Source organism: Oncorhynchus gorbuscha, linkage group LG20 (assembly GCF_021184085.1).
Source record: "Oncorhynchus gorbuscha isolate QuinsamMale2020 ecotype Even-year linkage group LG20, OgorEven_v1.0, whole genome shotgun sequence".
NCBI lineage: Eukaryota > Metazoa > Chordata > Actinopteri > Salmoniformes > Salmonidae > Oncorhynchus > Oncorhynchus gorbuscha.
The window spans coordinates 15,635,449-15,652,524 of NC_060192.1; the positions used below are offsets into that span (position 1 = coordinate 15,635,449).

Here is a 17,076-nt window from a genome sequence, read left to right on the forward strand (position 1 = left end):
ACGGCTCGGCTCCTGTGTGTGAGAGTGCGAGAACTGGTCCGCCAGACTGCCTGAGTGTCAGACTATTGAGAGAGGGGTAGCGAGTGTTGGTGAGGTGTGAGAGCTGAGCAGAGGAGGGATTTGTGGCTGTGTGTGTGTGCCTGCCAGAGACATACAGAACAGAGGAGCACAGGAGAGGGGAATTTTTTAACTCCGCTTTTTGCTTAGCTTGAAGTTTGGTGCATTATTGACAGTTAAAAAAACAAACATTATGTAAGATGGATTTAATTGCATCTGTTCATAAATTAGACACATATTCCTATCTGCTTGGTTACAGGAAACATTTAACTCAAAGACATCTTGCAAGAGGGATTCAGATGATCGTGACACATGATAATTACTTACAATTATGCAAATACATTGAGTTGCAGTTTGAGAACTCTCCATATCCATGTTTTTAGGAGTGAGATCCTCTCCTACGGTATGTAGCTGTGGAGAGGTTCCCAGTGATAAAGATGCAAGCTGTGGCACAATTCCAAAGGTGTTGAAAGAATTGAGTGTGACTCCTTCCAAAGGCTAGGACACAGCATGCAGAGAGGGAGAGAGACCACTCAGCCATAGCCGCGAGAAGTAGGCTACATTGACTCATTTACTTGTGGAACACGCATGCAGTGCAACATGAAATAGATGCATTAAACACGCTATCAAGGCCGACTTCAAATACCGACATCAATGTGATAATAACGGGCGCATGAAAACAGCTGACTGTGAATGCAAACTATGCCAGATAAATCCTGGACATGCATTGAAATAAAGGCATACTTCAAAGGACTTAATCGACGAAGACACATAAAGACAAACAAACTCAACCAAGGAATGAAGAAAATCATGAAATTCTAATGGAAAATCTACGCATTAAGGCCACACCGGTGATTCAGCACCGCTGAATTATCAGCGCCTTGCTACAGGTAGCCAGCTAGAATTATTATATTTGTGGGCAGTTAGACATTTTTTGGGGCACAGTTGAGCAGCCTATAATGCTTAGATGAAAATCATAACTGGCATGCAGCTCTTTAGAAATAGTAGGATCAATTGTAACTTGGCAATCATATGAAATATGTTGCCAACACCCTGCTATAGGCTATATGAAGGACTGGCATATAGAGTGTAATATGACAATGCCATTGTCTCGTGCGCTTCCCACCAAAATTGGGAAACATTCTGCGAATATTGAAGCAAGGCATCAACAAAGTGGCTCTGAGAATATTGCAAGAGATCGAGAATGTTAATATTGCAATATAGTAGCCGACGCGGAAGGCGGTCGCAAAAAAAAACCCGGACCACCTAATATCTGATATTATTGTGTTGCCTACGCAGCATCTGGGTGCCCATTACACACATATATATATATATATATATATATATATATACACACACACACACACACACAGTGTATTCAGACCCCTACAGCCTTATTCTAAAATTGAAGAAATTATCATTTTTTCTCATCAGTCTACACACAATACCCCATAATGACAATGCGAAAAGTAAAACTTTTTTTTTTGCAAATGTATATAAAAAAATCTAACTGAAACTGAGCTCAGGTGCATCCTGTTTCCATTTACTTAAGTATTCAGACCCTTTACTCAGTACTTTGTTGAAGCACCTTTGGCAGCGATTAAATCCGCGAGTCTTCTTGGGTATGACCCTACAAGATTGGAACACCTGTATTTGGGGAGTTTCTCCCATTCTTCTCTGCAGATCCTCTCAAGCTCTGTCAGGTTGGATGGGAAGTGTTGCTGCACAGCTATTTTCAGGTCTCTTCATAGATGTTCGATCGGGTTCAAGTCCGGGATCTGTCTGGGCCACTCAAGGACATTCAGAGACTTGTCCCGAAGCCACTCCTGCATTGTCTTGGCTGTGTGCTTAGAGTTGTTGTCCTGTTTGAAGGTGAACCTTCACCCCAGTCTGAAGTCCTGAGCGCTCTGGAGGAGGTTTTCATCATGGATCTCTGTACTTTGCTCTGATCATCTTTCTCGATATTGACTAGTCCCCCAGTCCCCGCCGCTGAAAAACATCCCCACAGCATGATGCTGCCACAACCAGTTTCCTCCAGATGTGACGCTTGGCATTCAGACCGAAGAGTTCAATCTTGGTTTCATCAGACCTGAGAATCTTGTTTCTCGTGTTCTGGGTCCTTTAGGTGCCTTTTGGCAAACTCCAAGCGGGCTGTCATGTGCCTTTTACTGAGGAGTGGCTTCGGTCTGACGACTCTACCATAAAGGCCTGGTTGCTGGAGTTCTGCAGAGATGGTTGTCCTTCTTGAAGGTTCTCCTATCTCCACAGAGGAACTCTAGAGCTCTGTCAGAGTGACCATTGGGTTCTTGGTCACCTCCCTGACTAAGGCCCTTCTCCCCCGATTGCTCAGTTTGTCCGGGTGGCCAGCTCTAGGAAGAGATTTGGTGGTTCCAAACTTCTTCCATTGAAGAATGGTGGAGGCGACTGTGTCCTTGGGGAGCTTCAATGCTGCAGAAATGTTTTGGTACCCTTCTCCAGATCTACAGACAATTCCTTCGACCTCATGGCTTGGTTTTTGCTCTGACACTTGAATTTACCACAGGTGGAGTTCAATTAAGTTGTAGAAGCATCTCAAGGATATTCAGTGGAAACAGGACTCCATTTCGAGTCTGATAGCAAAGGGTCTGAATATTCATGTAAATAAGGTCTTTCGGTTTAAAAAATGTATAAATTGCAAATTTGTCAAAAAAAGATATATGCTGCAGCAGCCGTACTTCCCGCGGCTATGCATTTAGCCTCTGTTTGTTGTAATGGTGTTAGACACATCCTCTAACTAACCAATTGAGAAAAGGAGCCTCACAAAAGAACACGGGCATTGCCTCATAGTCATTTGAGCCATGGCAGCTCCACCAATCAATCACAATTCAAATGTGTGGGAGTCCTAAACTGTCCTGGATGTCTTCTCTAAATCATGTCGTCCTCTGCGCTGCGTTTAGTGCCAACATTGTCTTCATTGTGCCACAGTTAGTTTCCGTTTTTAACGAGTGAAATTGCTGCTTGCTAATTAATTTGCCTATTAAGACGGCATTGTCTTTGCTTTGACTGTGCAACGAGAAAATGATGAGAGAGAGCGAGAGAAAGAGAGAGCGACAGAGAGAGGAGAGCAGAAAAGAGAAAAGAAAAACACTTGCATGCCTCCGCTCCGGGGAAGAGCTGGACGACAGAGAGGAGGAGGAACTCTGTCACTCTGAAGGAGTGCGGGAGCGAGAGCAAGTAAGTGAGTGAGTGAGTGAAGAAGTGAGAAGAAGGAGGAGGAACGGAAACTGTCCTGAACAAGGGGAATGGTAGATGTGTTGAGTTACAGTGATGGGATCTGTGTGTTGCTGCTGCTGTGTGATGATGATGAGGATGTGTGTCTAGAGTGGAGGGTGGATACAGCTCTTTGAAGCTTTGAAAAGGGGCTGGAGCTGTGGGGGTTGGACAAATGTGACACCGCTTGACACTCCTTAGAACAATAAGGAGCTGTCTTTCCCCTGAGAAGGGGAGGGGGTTGTGAGGGTAGGGCTGGGCTGGGGCTTCGAGAGTGCAGGCCTTTCCCAGAGAGACCAAATTTGGTTAGCCCCCTTGCTAGGCTCTGAGAGGCCAGGGTGTGTGTGTGTGTTTGTGTGTGCGTCTCTCTCTCTCTCTCTGTGTGTTTGTGTGTGTGTGCGTCTCTCTCTCTCTCTCTGTGTGTGTGTTTGCGTACGTCTGCATGTGCATGTATGAGGGAGGGTCGTAAGGGGGGCAGAAATCTGCCATAGGAATGGCTAGTGAAGAAGGGACAGATAAGGGAGGATAGGGGGGGATTAGCCACTGTTGCACCCACGTGATTCTTCTCCAGTTTGACAGCTTTGTCTGAATACACTGTCAGCTGGCGCACCCCCTGCCAAGCCTGCCCCACTGCCTTCCTGTGAATTATTGAACAGACTGAAAGAAAGAGAGGGGGGGGGTGAGACGGAGAGAGAGACAAAAAAGAGGGAGGGGGGACACTGCACCATTCCTCAACATCCAGTCTGAAAGACAGACAGACACAAACACAAATGCACACACCTAGATGTACTCACACATGCACTCTTACTGGTGATCACACTCAATTGAACAATGGCATGTCTGAACAGAAATTTAAATTCCAATAAAAAAACATGCACACACACTACTCCCCCCTTACTCACACGGGGCGACAGGGTAGCCTAGTAGTTAGAGAGTGTGACTAGTAACCGGAAGGTTGCGAGTTCAAATCCCGAGCTGACAAGGTACAAATCTGTCGTTCTGCCCCTGAACAGGCAGTTAACCCACTTCAAAACAATTCACAGGGTTCACCCTTCACAGGGCCCATCTATCAGTGACATCATGCACATTGGAGCATTGCTCAGTTGAGCGTGTGCTACTGCTGCTGTCTCCTTTGTACCTACTCTGCCTTGTCCTGTATACACGTCCACTGAGAAGCTATCCCCTCTCTGTCTCATAGGGGGCGCTAAATGGGCTGTATCCGCCTGTCTGCCTGTGTTCCGGGCTTTGGCAGTGTCTCTGGTGTTTATTCCTGTGTGCCTGTAGGGCATGGGAAGGATTGGCACATCTATGGAGATATGCCCCCCTCCCCTTGCACGGCACACACTCCCTCTCTTCTCTCTCTTTGTGTCTGAGAGTCAGGAAGAGATTGTGTGTTGGTTACGGATTGCATCAGATGCTGAGGGAAAACGAGAGAGCGAGGGAGAGGAAGAAAGAGAGGGAGAGAAAGAGAAACAGAGAGAGGGAGTGAGAGAGAAGGGAGTGAGTGAAAGGGAGAGAGAGATCTGTGGAGAGTTAAAACATAGATAAGAACGAAGCATTACCAGAGACAGCTGAATGATTGGAGTGTATTGAAGACTCAGGCAGCAGGGCTTCTCCTCCTCTCCTGTACTCTATGCATGCTAAACATAGACGTTTGTTCGGCTGCACTACCTTCATTCATATGCATTTCTTTCTGTGCATATGGTGATATGCATACTGACACTGTACAGTATGTTCACAATTCAGTGGTGAGGGGCAAAGTTATTCTCTGGTCCTCTCAACTCACTGTCTGTTTCTGTTTGCCAGGCAAAGAATTCCCCTTTTTAGGTACTGTACAATGTGGGTTTTGTAGTGTGTGAGAATTAATTTTTGCATACCAACACTGCAAATGTGTGTATGAATATTGGTGTGTGTGCATGCGTGTGTCTTTACAGTGTGTACATGTGTCTGTACAGTGTGTGTGTGTGTGTGTGTGTGTGTGTGTGTGTGTGTGTGTGTGTGTGTGTGTGTGTGTGTGTGTGTGTGTGTGTGTGTGTGTGTGTGTGTGTGTGTGTGTGTGTGTGTGTGTGTGTGTGTGTGTGTGTGTGTGTGTGTGTGGTACAGTGTGTGTTTGTGTGTGCATGTGTCTTTACAGTGTGTGTGTGTGCATGTGTCTTTACAGTGTGTGTGTGTGTGCATGTGTCTTTACAGTGTGTGTGTGTGTGTGTTTGCATGTGTCTGTACAATGTGTGTGTGTGTGTCTTTACAGTGTGTGTTCATGTGTCTTTACATTGTGTGCATGTGTCTTTACAGTGTGTGTGTGTGTGCATGTGTCTTTACAGTGTGTGTGTGTGTGTGTGTTTGCATGTGTCTGTACAATGTGTGTGTGTGTGTCTTTACAGTGTGTGTGGGTGCATGTGTCTTTACAGTGTGTGTGTGCGTGCGTGATGCTCCTGGTGTAAGGCTGTCTGGATGGCTTCCCTCGCTCCCCTCGGCCAGGAGGGAGCCAATGACATTGAGACATTAGCCATCTCCCTGGCAACGGACATTTGCTGTCAGGCTACATCACAAGGTCACGTCGCTACCTCAGGAAAGTAAAAAAAATAAGAACTCTCTCCCTCCCCTTCTCTTTCCCTCTTTCTCCTCTCCCTCTCCCCTCCGTCCTTCTCCTTCCCAAATCTGTCTCCCAGCTCTCTCCATCCCGTCCCTTGTCTCTCGCCCATCTGTCTCTCGTCCCTTTCTCCCTCCCTCCCCTCTCTCTCCCGCATCCTTCCTCCCCCTCCGCTTTACATCCATAGAGATGCATCTCAGAGTGGCATGTTAATTGTTTCCCATTGCGTGTGACTGAGAGGATGGAACAGATCACTGGCAGTTCATTCTGCTGGCTTGACTGCCTCAGTGATTGTGGCACACTGCTAAGGGATGAGGAGGGCTTGCTCTGAGATAAGCCTGGTGTGTGTTTGTGTGTGTGATCTTGAGTGTGTGTGTGATCTTGAGTGTGTGTGCATGTGCAGGTGTGTGTGTAGGGCTCCTGGAGCAGCACAGGCATTTGCATCCAACAGTTTTCGTGGTGATACACTCGTACACTCTTAGAACAAAAATCTAGAGACTAAAAGGCTTCTTAAGCTGTCCCCATAGGACAGGGGTCACCAACCTTTTCCGAGTTCAGATCACTTTCTGTGCCCAAAAGCAAGCCAAGCTCTACCGCTCAAGAGTTTTTTTTTAAATCATGACTTAAAAAACACAAGCTTATGCAACATTAACATAGATTATCACTGCATATTGGCTCTGCTTGAATTTCCCTGTCAACGTTGATATTTTCAGAATATTTAGAAATTAAATTTCAAAATAATTTTAGGTAAATGATCACACCGGTAATAAATCATTTGTTGTATTACTTGTGAGGCACAGCTGAATGAATGAGCATAATAATTAGCTTTTAAAATTTTACTGGACTGTTGGCCTGGATCTGATGGTCAGCCTGAGGGAGGGAGGGAGGGAGCAGCGATGAAACTGCCTCTCACATCCTCCCTCTGCTGAGAAAAGGGGACACAGTCTTCAAGTTTATGGCGAAACTCAATTCGCAGTGCATTATTTCTGCCTTTTGCACCAATTCATGTTGTTACTCCTAGGACCAAAGAAAGTAAAATAATTGCTAATATAATAATAATTGCTAATAATAACAACTCAAGCTTATTGGAACACAATAGGCTACTCGTTCATTGTAACTGCAGTGCTGGTTGTAGTGTGAGTGGAAGTAGGGAGAAAATGCATTTTATGGCACTATAGTAGTGTTGACAGTCCTGATTAACAACTTAAACATGAATTTACTTCTAAAAACAGCAGCTCTTTGCTATATTCATTTAGTCTCTTAGTCAGGGTTTAAAAAGTTTTGAAATCTCACAGTGTCAACTTTCCTGTGCGCTCGAGGCTTCTTTTTACAGCCTATGGCTCGAGGAAATTTGCACAGACATGGTGATTTGAGATATATTTGTTCTCTGGGCCTGCCGAGTATCCAGAGTTCTACCTTCAGACACATTAAATGGTTTGAAACGGGTACACTGACTTTGTGGTGCTAGAGCTGCTGAAACCAATAGGAATGCTAGGCTTTATCGTTGTTGTTTTTTACAGAAATGTTTGGCGAACGACTACGAATGCCTCGGAGATCGAACAGTCGATCGCAATCAACTGGTTGGTGACCACTGCCATATGACAACCCTTTGAAGAACCCTTTTTGATTCCAAGTAGAAGACGTTTGAGTTCTATGTAGAACCATTTCCACAGAGTGCTCTACATGGGACCCAAAAGGGTTCTACCTGGAACCAAAAAGGGTTGTACCTAGAACCAAAAATGGTTATCCTATGGGACCAGCAGAAGAACCCATTTGGAACCTTTTTTTCTACGTGTAGGGAGGGTAGAGTTGTGTGGATCAGTCGCGTCACAAGAAGTTTCCCTCCTTTTTAAACGCCGGGCTCTCTTCATGGGATACTGCTCAGCTTAGCCCCCTTTTCAAGTGGAAGATGACTGAAGAGCATGGAGAGAAAGAACCAGAGGACACACTATGTCTTTTTCTGCCAGTGATTCACCAACCAGCATGTTGCATACCGCTGCTTAGGAATTCTATTAATGGCATCAGAATTTTCTCTTTATTTCTCTTCATTTGTATGTGATCAGGTTAATTCCTTGTGGTTTACATAAGCATTGTAAAGGATGGGATGAGTGCAGCATAGAAAACACACACTGATTTATTTCTCAGAGAGGATCATGTCAGAGTAATGCCTCGTCAATTTACCACTTAGTGACTTAATGCATCATGATGACTCACAGACATACTACTGTTCAGCTGAACAACAACTCTGCTGGGGAATGGAACAATGGCAGACGATGTGACCTGTGATAATGCTAGACTTGTTTTTGACACCGTCAGGGTTGGGGTCAGAATTGTTTAGCAGAAATTCTGGTGGAAATTCTTACATGCAAAATGTGGACAATAATTGTCAGTATTCTTTTCCCGTATCGCTCCCTCGTTGTCCCATGATATGGCCCCTAGCTGCCCACCTCCCCATCTCCTTCACTACCACACTATCAATCATTTAATAGGCCCGTTTATTGAGTGACAAAAAGCAGAGGGAAACATTTCCTTTATCCTCTGTGATTCTTATAGCGTCAGTAAGCACCTCAAGTCACTGAGCAGAGAGAGAGGATCAATAGAAATACAGATTATATATCACACCAGCACAGCAGCCACCGCATCCTTGTTTCATAGCTCTCCAAATTCTGTCTAGCTTGACTGTAGGCTATTTACCATCGACAGAGACGTTCCTTAAGCCCCGGGTTCCTGTAATATATTAAATGCAGCATATGATAATATCTGTTATTCCAGGTCGCACGCTGTCTATCTAAAGCCCTCACCACTAAAAACACTCAAATAAAATAGTAATGAGCGTTATTTCCATTGATCAATGTGTGATGGTCTGTCATTTGTCAGATGACAAGAGTGGCAAGGAGTGGAATGTAATAGCAAGCTGAACAGAGATGTAATGTAATAGCTAGCTGAACAGAGATGTAATGTAATAGCTAGCTGAACAGAGCTGTAATGTAATAGCAAGCTGAACAGAGATATAATGTAATAGCAAGCTGAACAGAGCTGTAATGTAATAGCTAGCTGAACAGAGATGTAATGTAATAGCAAGCTGAACAGAGATATAATGTAATAGCAAGCTGAACAGAGCTGTAATGTAATAGCAAGCTGAACAGAGATATAATGTAATAGCTAGCTGAACAGAGCTGTAATGTAATAGCAAGCTGAACAGAGATGTAATGTAATAGCTAGCTGAACAGAGATGTAATGTAATAGCAAGCTGAACAGAGCTGTAATGTAATAGCTAGCTGAACAGAGATGTAATGTAATAGCAAGCTGAACAGAGATGTAATGTAATAGCAAGCTGAACAGAGCTGTAATGTAATAGCTAGCTGAACAGAGCTGTAATGTAATAGCTAGCTGAACAGAGCTGTAATGTAATAGCTAGCTGAACAGAGATGTAATGTAATAGCAAGCTGAACAGAGATGTAATGTAATAGCAAGCTGAACAGAGATGTAATGTAATAGCTAGCTGAACAGAGATGTAATGTAATAGCTAGCTGAACAGAGCTGTAATGTAATAGCTAGCTGAACAGAGCTGTAATGTAATAGCAAGCTGAACAGAGCTGTAATGTAATAGCAAGCTGAACAGAGATGTAATGTAATAGCAAGCTGAACAGAGCTGTAATGTAATAGCTAGCTGAACAGAGCTGTAATGTAATAGCAAGCTGAACAGAGCTGTAATGTAATAGCAAGCTGAACAGAGCTGTAATGTAATAGCAAGCTGAACAGAGATGTAATGTAATAGCTAGCTGAACAGAGATGTAATGTAATAGCTTGCTGAACAGAGCTGTAATGTAATAGCTAGCTGAACAGAGATGTAATGTAATAGCTAGCTGAACAGAGATGGCAACCAGGCTAAATGTGTGGTGCTTTTTTAAATAATTCAAAAGGACACCGGTGTGTGTACTGTGTATGTACATGACATGTACAACTAATGTGTCCTTGAACCAGGAGTCACCTCATTGGACAGCAGCAGCCATATAAATGGCTCTCTGTGTGTTTAAGCGCTAACATTGTGCTAGCTAGCAGCAACACAGGCTAAGGCCACCCACCAGACAGCTAATGAATAATGCAGAAGGCTGGGTGGCTGCAATCTCCTGATTTCCTGGTTAATATGAGAGGCGTTGGGAAGGGATGGGAGAGGAGACAGAGGGCCTTCCTATTGGTCATTGTCAGGTTACGAGCACCAGCATCATTCTGTTAATCTGTAAAGAGGTCAGAGCAGATTGGAGCGGCCCGGGCGTCTAGTAACAGTCATCATCACCCAGACAGATTAACATAATTCACAATTGAGATTCCGTGGTGGCGCAGAAAGCCAAAGTCAGGTCAGTGAAGTGGTGGAACCGATTAGTGGGGCTCATCGGCTGGAGATTCACATTTTGCTAGTCAGTATAAATGCCCAAGGTGTGCTTAATATGCACACTAGTGTGGATAATGAAATCTAGCCAGAACACAATCTCATTACTCTCCCCTATATGATTCTTTCTTTCTTTCTTTCTCTCTTTCTCTCTTCTCTCTTTCTCTCTCTTTCTCTCTCAGAGGCTCTCTCTCAGAGGTTTTCTCTCTCTCTCTCAGAGGTTTTCTCTCTCTCTCTCAGAGTTTTTCTCTCTCTCTCAGAGGTTTTCTCTCTCTCTCTCAGAGGTTTTTCTCTCTCTCTCAGAGGTTTTCTCTCTCTCTCTCAGAGGTTTTCTCTCTCTCTCTCTGAGGTTTTTCTCTCTCTCTCTCAGAGGTTTTCTCTCTCTCTCTCAGAGGTTTTCTCTCTCTCTCAGAGGTTTTCTCTCTCTCTCTCAGAGGTTTTCTCTCTCTCTTTCTGAGGTTTTCTCTCTCTCTCTCTGAGGTTTTCTCTCTCTCTCTCTGAGGTTTTCTCTCTCTGAGGTTTTCTCTCTCTGAGGTTTTCTCTCTCTCTCTCTCAGAGGTTTTCTCTCTCTCTCTCTGAGGTTTTCTCTCTCTCTCTCTGAGGTTTTCTCTCTCTCTCTCTGAGGTTTTCTCTCTCTCTCTCTGAGGTTTTCTCTCTCTCTCTCTGAGGTTTTCTCTCTCTCTCTCTCTGAGGTTTTCTCTCTCTCTCTCAGAGGTTTTTCTCTCTCTCAGAGTTTTTCTCTCTCTCTCTGAGGTTTCTCTCTCTCTCTCTGAGGTTTTCTCTCTCTCTCTCTGAGGTTTTCTCTCTCTGAGGTTTTCTCTCTCTGAGGTTTTCTCTCTCTGAGGTTTTCTCTCTCTCTCTCTCAGAGGTTTTCTCTCTCTCTCTCTGAGGTTTTCTCTCTCTCTCTCTGAGGTTTTCTCTCTCTCTCTCTGAGGTTTTTTCTCTCTCTCTCTCTGAGGTTTTCTCTCTCTCTCTCTCTCTGAGGTTTTCTCTCTCTGAGGTTTTCTCTCTCTCTCTCTGAGGTTTTCTCTCTCTCTCTCTGAGGTTTTCTCTCTCTCTCTCTGAGGTTTTCTCTCTCTCTCTCTGAGGTTTTCTCTCTCTCTCTCTCTCTCTCTCTCTCAGAGGTTTTCTCTCTCTCTCTCTCTCTCAGAGGTTTTCTCTCTCTCTCTCAGAGGTTTCCACTCTCAAAGCCAGTACTTTACATTAAACATCAGCAAGAGAATGGATTGCTATTGAGATGAACACAGTGCTCTCTGATGCATTTACTTACCATTGTTCAGACCCCCCAGTGGTGCTGGTCCGTGTTGTGTGGCAGACTGCTCAGTGTGGTGCCAATGTCACAGGAACACATGTTGTCACCTCGTAGACATCATCAGTGGCTCTTGTACGGAACAAAGTCATGCTCTGTGTGTGCATTGAATCTAACGTACATGTGTTCAAACAACCGTTGATATGTAGGGCTTTCAGCTAAGACAAATATATGTTGGCGCACTCACATGCACATGCACACACATGCACACACACACAGTACAGTAAATGGGTCATTCCACCAATTCGGTGCCTTTTGAGAAGTGTAACCTCATTTTAACATTCTATCATAAAGAGCACATGTTCAACTTCATAAAAACACGTTTTCCCATCTCAAGAGGTAAAATAATAATAATACGTGCCTAGTAAGTGCCAAATAAAGTAACAGGGATGACGAGTTCATCTTAAATCAAATAAAATCAAATGAAATTTGCCATCTGCGCCGAATACAACGGGTTTAGACTTTAACTCTGCGTTGTTAGGAAGGGCTCGTAAGCAAACATTTCACTGTAAATATTTAAGTTACACAACAGGAGTCAAATACAAATAGCAATGAATCCCCTTGCAACAAGGGGGAATGGAAGCTTGTTTTGTGCAACAGGGTGTGGTAATTGAATGTAATCCATGGGTAACAGTGTTATGCTCAGCCCACTCAGTTTTCCACCACAAAACACTAGAAATTGACAAAATGAGTAGAACCAGCTCAGCTGCTTTTATACTAGACATTACTATTAGATGTTCAATGTTTCTTTTTACATTTAAAAAGAAATAGGTTCCCCATATTAAAACGAGAGTTCAGTTCACGTAACACGGTTGACCTTAAAAAGAGTGACAGACGTATGTGAATCACATGAAATAGATCATCTTCACAGATTACTTTCTCAAAGCAACAAAATAGCAAGGGCATTACAATGATGGTGAAAAGGAGGAGAAATCTTGGGGTCAAGTGGGTTAAAATCTTCCTAGAAGTCACAGATGGTGCAGTATTTTGGCAGTTTAGCTTTACTCCTATAGAACATCAGATTGATTTAATTCTATGTGTGTTCTATATTAAAAGGCACTTCATTTAATTTAAGAGGCTTTTAAAAATCAATATTGGTGCACAATTTCTACTTAAAATTATCAAAGGTTCTCAAAAGGCACTCATTTCGTGGAACAACCCAGATGAAGTGGCTGTGTATGGATGGGTCCTATCCTGCTCTGCAGTGTCTGATTGCTTTGAGCATAAAAGCATTAATTGTGCTCACTACCAAGCCATTAAACCTGGCTGTGATCTCAGCTTTAAGTGCGGCGGAATCTGAGAGTATGTGGCGTTGAATTATTCACCTCCCCCTCTCCTCTTTCTCTCCTTCTCTCGCTCTCTCCTCTTTTTCTCAATCGCTCACCTGTTCTCTCCTCTCTCTAGCGCTCTCTTTCTCTCCTTGCTGCTTTCACTCCCTCTCCCATCTCTCTACCTCCAGTCCTGTCAGCCCCGGGGCTAGGCTTCACCATCATTTATTAATACCCGGCTTATACAGTACAAAGCACATCTCTGCCAAGCCTGCCTTCCTGCCTGCCTGCCACTAGAGCATCGTATGGCACACGGTACTGCACAAGCACCCCCTAGGAAACAGGCAGGGAACCCAGTGTCCACACACACTGACACACACATGCTTACTCTGCAGGAAAATTCCTTTGGAAAGGACAGGCTGCATCAATCTCACGGTTATAAGATCCTCTAGTTGTGTAGCTGCTCTCGTGGTCAGTCAAGTGCCATTTTGATCTTGTCGGTCCGGATTGTTGCTTGAAATGGAGCAAAGCATTATCTCATGATTGTTGTGATTACATGTATTGTCATTATTGTTATCATGCCCGATGTTGTGGAAGTATTTGGTACAGTGTAACAGCTGTATGTGCAGCAGTAGCTTTACCAAGCGCTGTTAGCCAGTCTGTCTGGGTTGTAGACTTTCAGCTCACGTCCCGCTGCCACGCTGTTGAAATATGAAAAGACTCAGCCAGTGTTCTGACTGCTGGATGTTTCACTTCCTCAATATAGACGAGGAGGGAGGGGAGAAGCCAGCTAGTTAGCTGGGTGGTGATATTTTGTTCTGAACATTTTTCATGGAGATTTCCCTTGATCTCCTGCTCTGGCTGTGGTCAGGAGAAAGGGTCATGGAAAGGACTAATGTCCTTTTGAGTATAAACCGGGGTGTTGACTGTTGAGTAAATAAAATGACCAACGTGAAGAGGAAGTTGTGGGAGCTGCTGACACAGACATATTAACGGTGTTTAGAGGCAGTGGAACTGGAGACACTCCAGAGGTGATAGAAAGTGTATGAGAGGTCAATTGTCAAAGTTATAGAGTTTATAGTTTAGAGTCCCGTGTGTCTCAGTTGGTAAAGCATGGCACTTGCAATGCAAAGGTTTGATTCCCACAGGAACCAGTACGAAAAAGCCAAAAAATGTATGCACTCAGTGTGTGCTAAATTTAACATTTAACATTTAAGTCATTTAGCAGACGCTCTTATCCAGAGCGACTTACAAATTGGTGCATTCACCTTATGACATCCAGTGGAACAGCCACTTTACAATAGTGCATCTAAATATTTTAAGGGGGGGGGTGTGAGAAGGATTACTTTATCCTATCCTAGGTATTCCTTAAAGAGGTGGGGTTTCAGGTGTCTCCGGAAGGTGGTCATTGACTCCGCTGTCCTGGCGTTGTGAGGGAGTTTGTTCCACCATTGGGGAGCCAGAGCAGCGAACAGTTTTGACTGGGCTGAGCGGGAACTGAACTTCCTCAGTGGTAGGGAGGCGAGCAGGCCAGAGGTGGATGAACGCAGTGCCCTTATTTGGGTGTAGGGCCTGATCAGAGCCTGGAGGTACTGAGGTGCCGTTCCCCTCACAGCTCCGTAGGCAAGCACCATGGTCTTGTAGCAGATGCGAGCTTCAACTGGAAACCAGTGGAGAGAGCGGAGGAGCGGGGTGACGTGAGAGAACTTGGGAAGGTTGAACACTAGACGGGCTGCGGCGTTCTGGATGAGTTGTAGGGGTTTAATGGCACAGGCAGGGAGCCCAGCCAACAGCGAGTTGCAGTAATCCAGACGGGAGATGACAAGTGCCTGGATTAGGACCTGCGCCGCTTCCTGTGTGAGGCAGGGTCGTACTCTGCGGATGTTGTAGAGCATGAACCTACAGGAACGGGCCACCGCCTTGATGTTAGTTGAGAACGACAGGGTGTTGTCCAGGATCACGCCAAGGTTCTTAGCGCTCTGGGAGGAGGACACAATGGAGTTGTCAACCGTGATGGCGAGATCATGGAACGGGCAGTCCTTCCCCGGGAGGAAGAGCAGCTCCGTCTTGCCGAAGTTCAGCTTGAGGTGGTGATCCGTCATCCACGCTGATATGTCTGCCAGACATGCAGAGATGCGATTCGCCACCTGGTCGTCAGAAGGGGGAAAGGAGAAGATTAATTGTGTGTCGTCTGCATAGCAATGATAGGAGAGACCATGTGAGGTTATGACAGAGCCAAGTGACTTGGTGTATAGCGAGAATAGGAGAGGGCCTAGAACAGAGCCCTGGGGGACACCAGTGGTGAGAGCGCGTGGTGAGGAGACAGATTCTCGCCACGCCACCTGGTAGGAGCGACCTGTCAGGTAGGATGCAATCCAAGCGTGGGCCGCGCCAGAGATGCCCAACTCGGAGAGGGTGGAGAGTAGGATCTGATGGTTCACAGTATCGAAGGCAGCCGATAGGTCTAGAAGGATGAGAGCAGAGGAGAGAGAGTTAGCTTTAGCGGTGTGGAGCGCCTCCGTGATACAGAGAAGAGCAGTCTCAGTTGAATGACTAGTCTTGAAACCTGACTGATTTGGATCAAGAAGGTCATTCTGAGAGAGATAGCGGGAGAGCTGACCAAGGATGGCACGTTCAAGAGTTTTGGAGAGAAAAGAAAGAAGGGATACTGGTCTGTAGTTGTTGACATCGGAGGGATCGAGTGTAGGTTTTTTCAGAAGGGGTGCAACTCTCGCTCTCTTGAAGACGGAAGGGACGTAGCCAGCGGTCAAGGATAAGTTGATGAGCGAGGTGAGGTAAGGGAGAAGGTCTCCGGAAATGGTCTGGAGAAGAGAGGAGGGGATAGGGTCGAGCGGGCAGGTTGTTGGGCGGCCGGCCGTCACAAGACGTGAGATTTCATCTGGAGAGAGAGGGGAGAAAGAGGTCAGAGCACAGGGTAGGGCAGTGTGAGCAGAACCAGCGGTGTCGTTTGACTTAGCAAACGAGGATCGGATGTCGTCGACCTTCTTTTCAAAATTTTCTAAATGACTAAGATGTAGATTGTATTTATGATTGGTTGATAAAGTGTTTAAACAATAAAAACATTTGTCTATTTTGTCTTAAGTATTTTCAATTTGGCCACTAAGAAAATAGAAATATGAAAACTAGAGGTGACAATTTAGAAGAAGTTTAGCAAATCCACCAAACATTCTTACTGTCATTCATTCATTCCTACATTCCTACATTCCCTACAGTAGGGAAGGTATTGTTCCCATACTGCATTATACTGTTCCCTACAGTAGGGAAAGTATCCTACAGTAGGGAAAGTATTGTGCCCATACTACATTATACTGTTCCCTACAGTAGGGGAAGTATTGTTCCCATACTACATTATACTGTTCCCTACAGTAGGGGAAGTATTGTGCCATACTACATTATACTGTTCCCTACAGTAGGGGAAGTATTGTGCCAATACTACATTATACTGTTCCCTACAGTAGGGGAAATATTGTGCCCATACTACATTATACTGTTCCCTACAGTAGGGGATGTATTGTTCCCATACTACATTATACTGTTCCCTACAGTAGGGGAAGTATTGTGCCATACTACATTATACTGTTCCCTACAGTAGGGGAAGTATTGTGCCATACTACATTATACTGTACAGTAGGGGAAGTATTGTGCCCATACTACCTACAGTAGGGTAAATATTGTGCCCATACTACATTATACTGTTCCCTACAGTAGGGTAAATTATTGTGCCCATACTATATTATACTGTTCCCTACAGTAGGGGAAGTATTGTGCCATACTACATTATACTGTTCCCTACAGTAGGGGAATGTATTGTGCCCATACTACATTATACTGTTCCCTACAGTAGGGGAAGTATTGTTCCCATACTACATTATATTGTTCCCTACAGTAGGGGAAGTATTGTGCCATACTACATTATACTGTTCCCTACAGTAGGGGAGGTATTGTTCCCATACTACATTATACTGTTCCCTACAGTAGGGGAGGTATTGTTCCCATACTACATTATACTGTTCCCTACAGTAGGGGAGGTATTGTTCCCATACTGCATTATACTGTTCCCTACAGTAGGGGAAGTATTGTGCCAAATCAAATCAAATGTTATTTGTCACATACACATGGTTAGCAGATGTTAATGCGAGTGTAGCGAAATGCTTGTGCTTCTAGTTGCGACAATGCAGTAATAGCCAACAAG

At 44.6% G+C, this 17,076-nt stretch overlaps 1 protein-coding gene across 1 annotated transcript in view; it reads left to right on the forward strand.

Annotated features, from left to right (window-relative positions):
- The window catches only part of LOC124006653 (mediator of RNA polymerase II transcription subunit 13-like), a 120,110-nt gene that overhangs the window by 62,530 nt on the left and 40,504 nt on the right, over positions 1 to 17,076 (forward strand).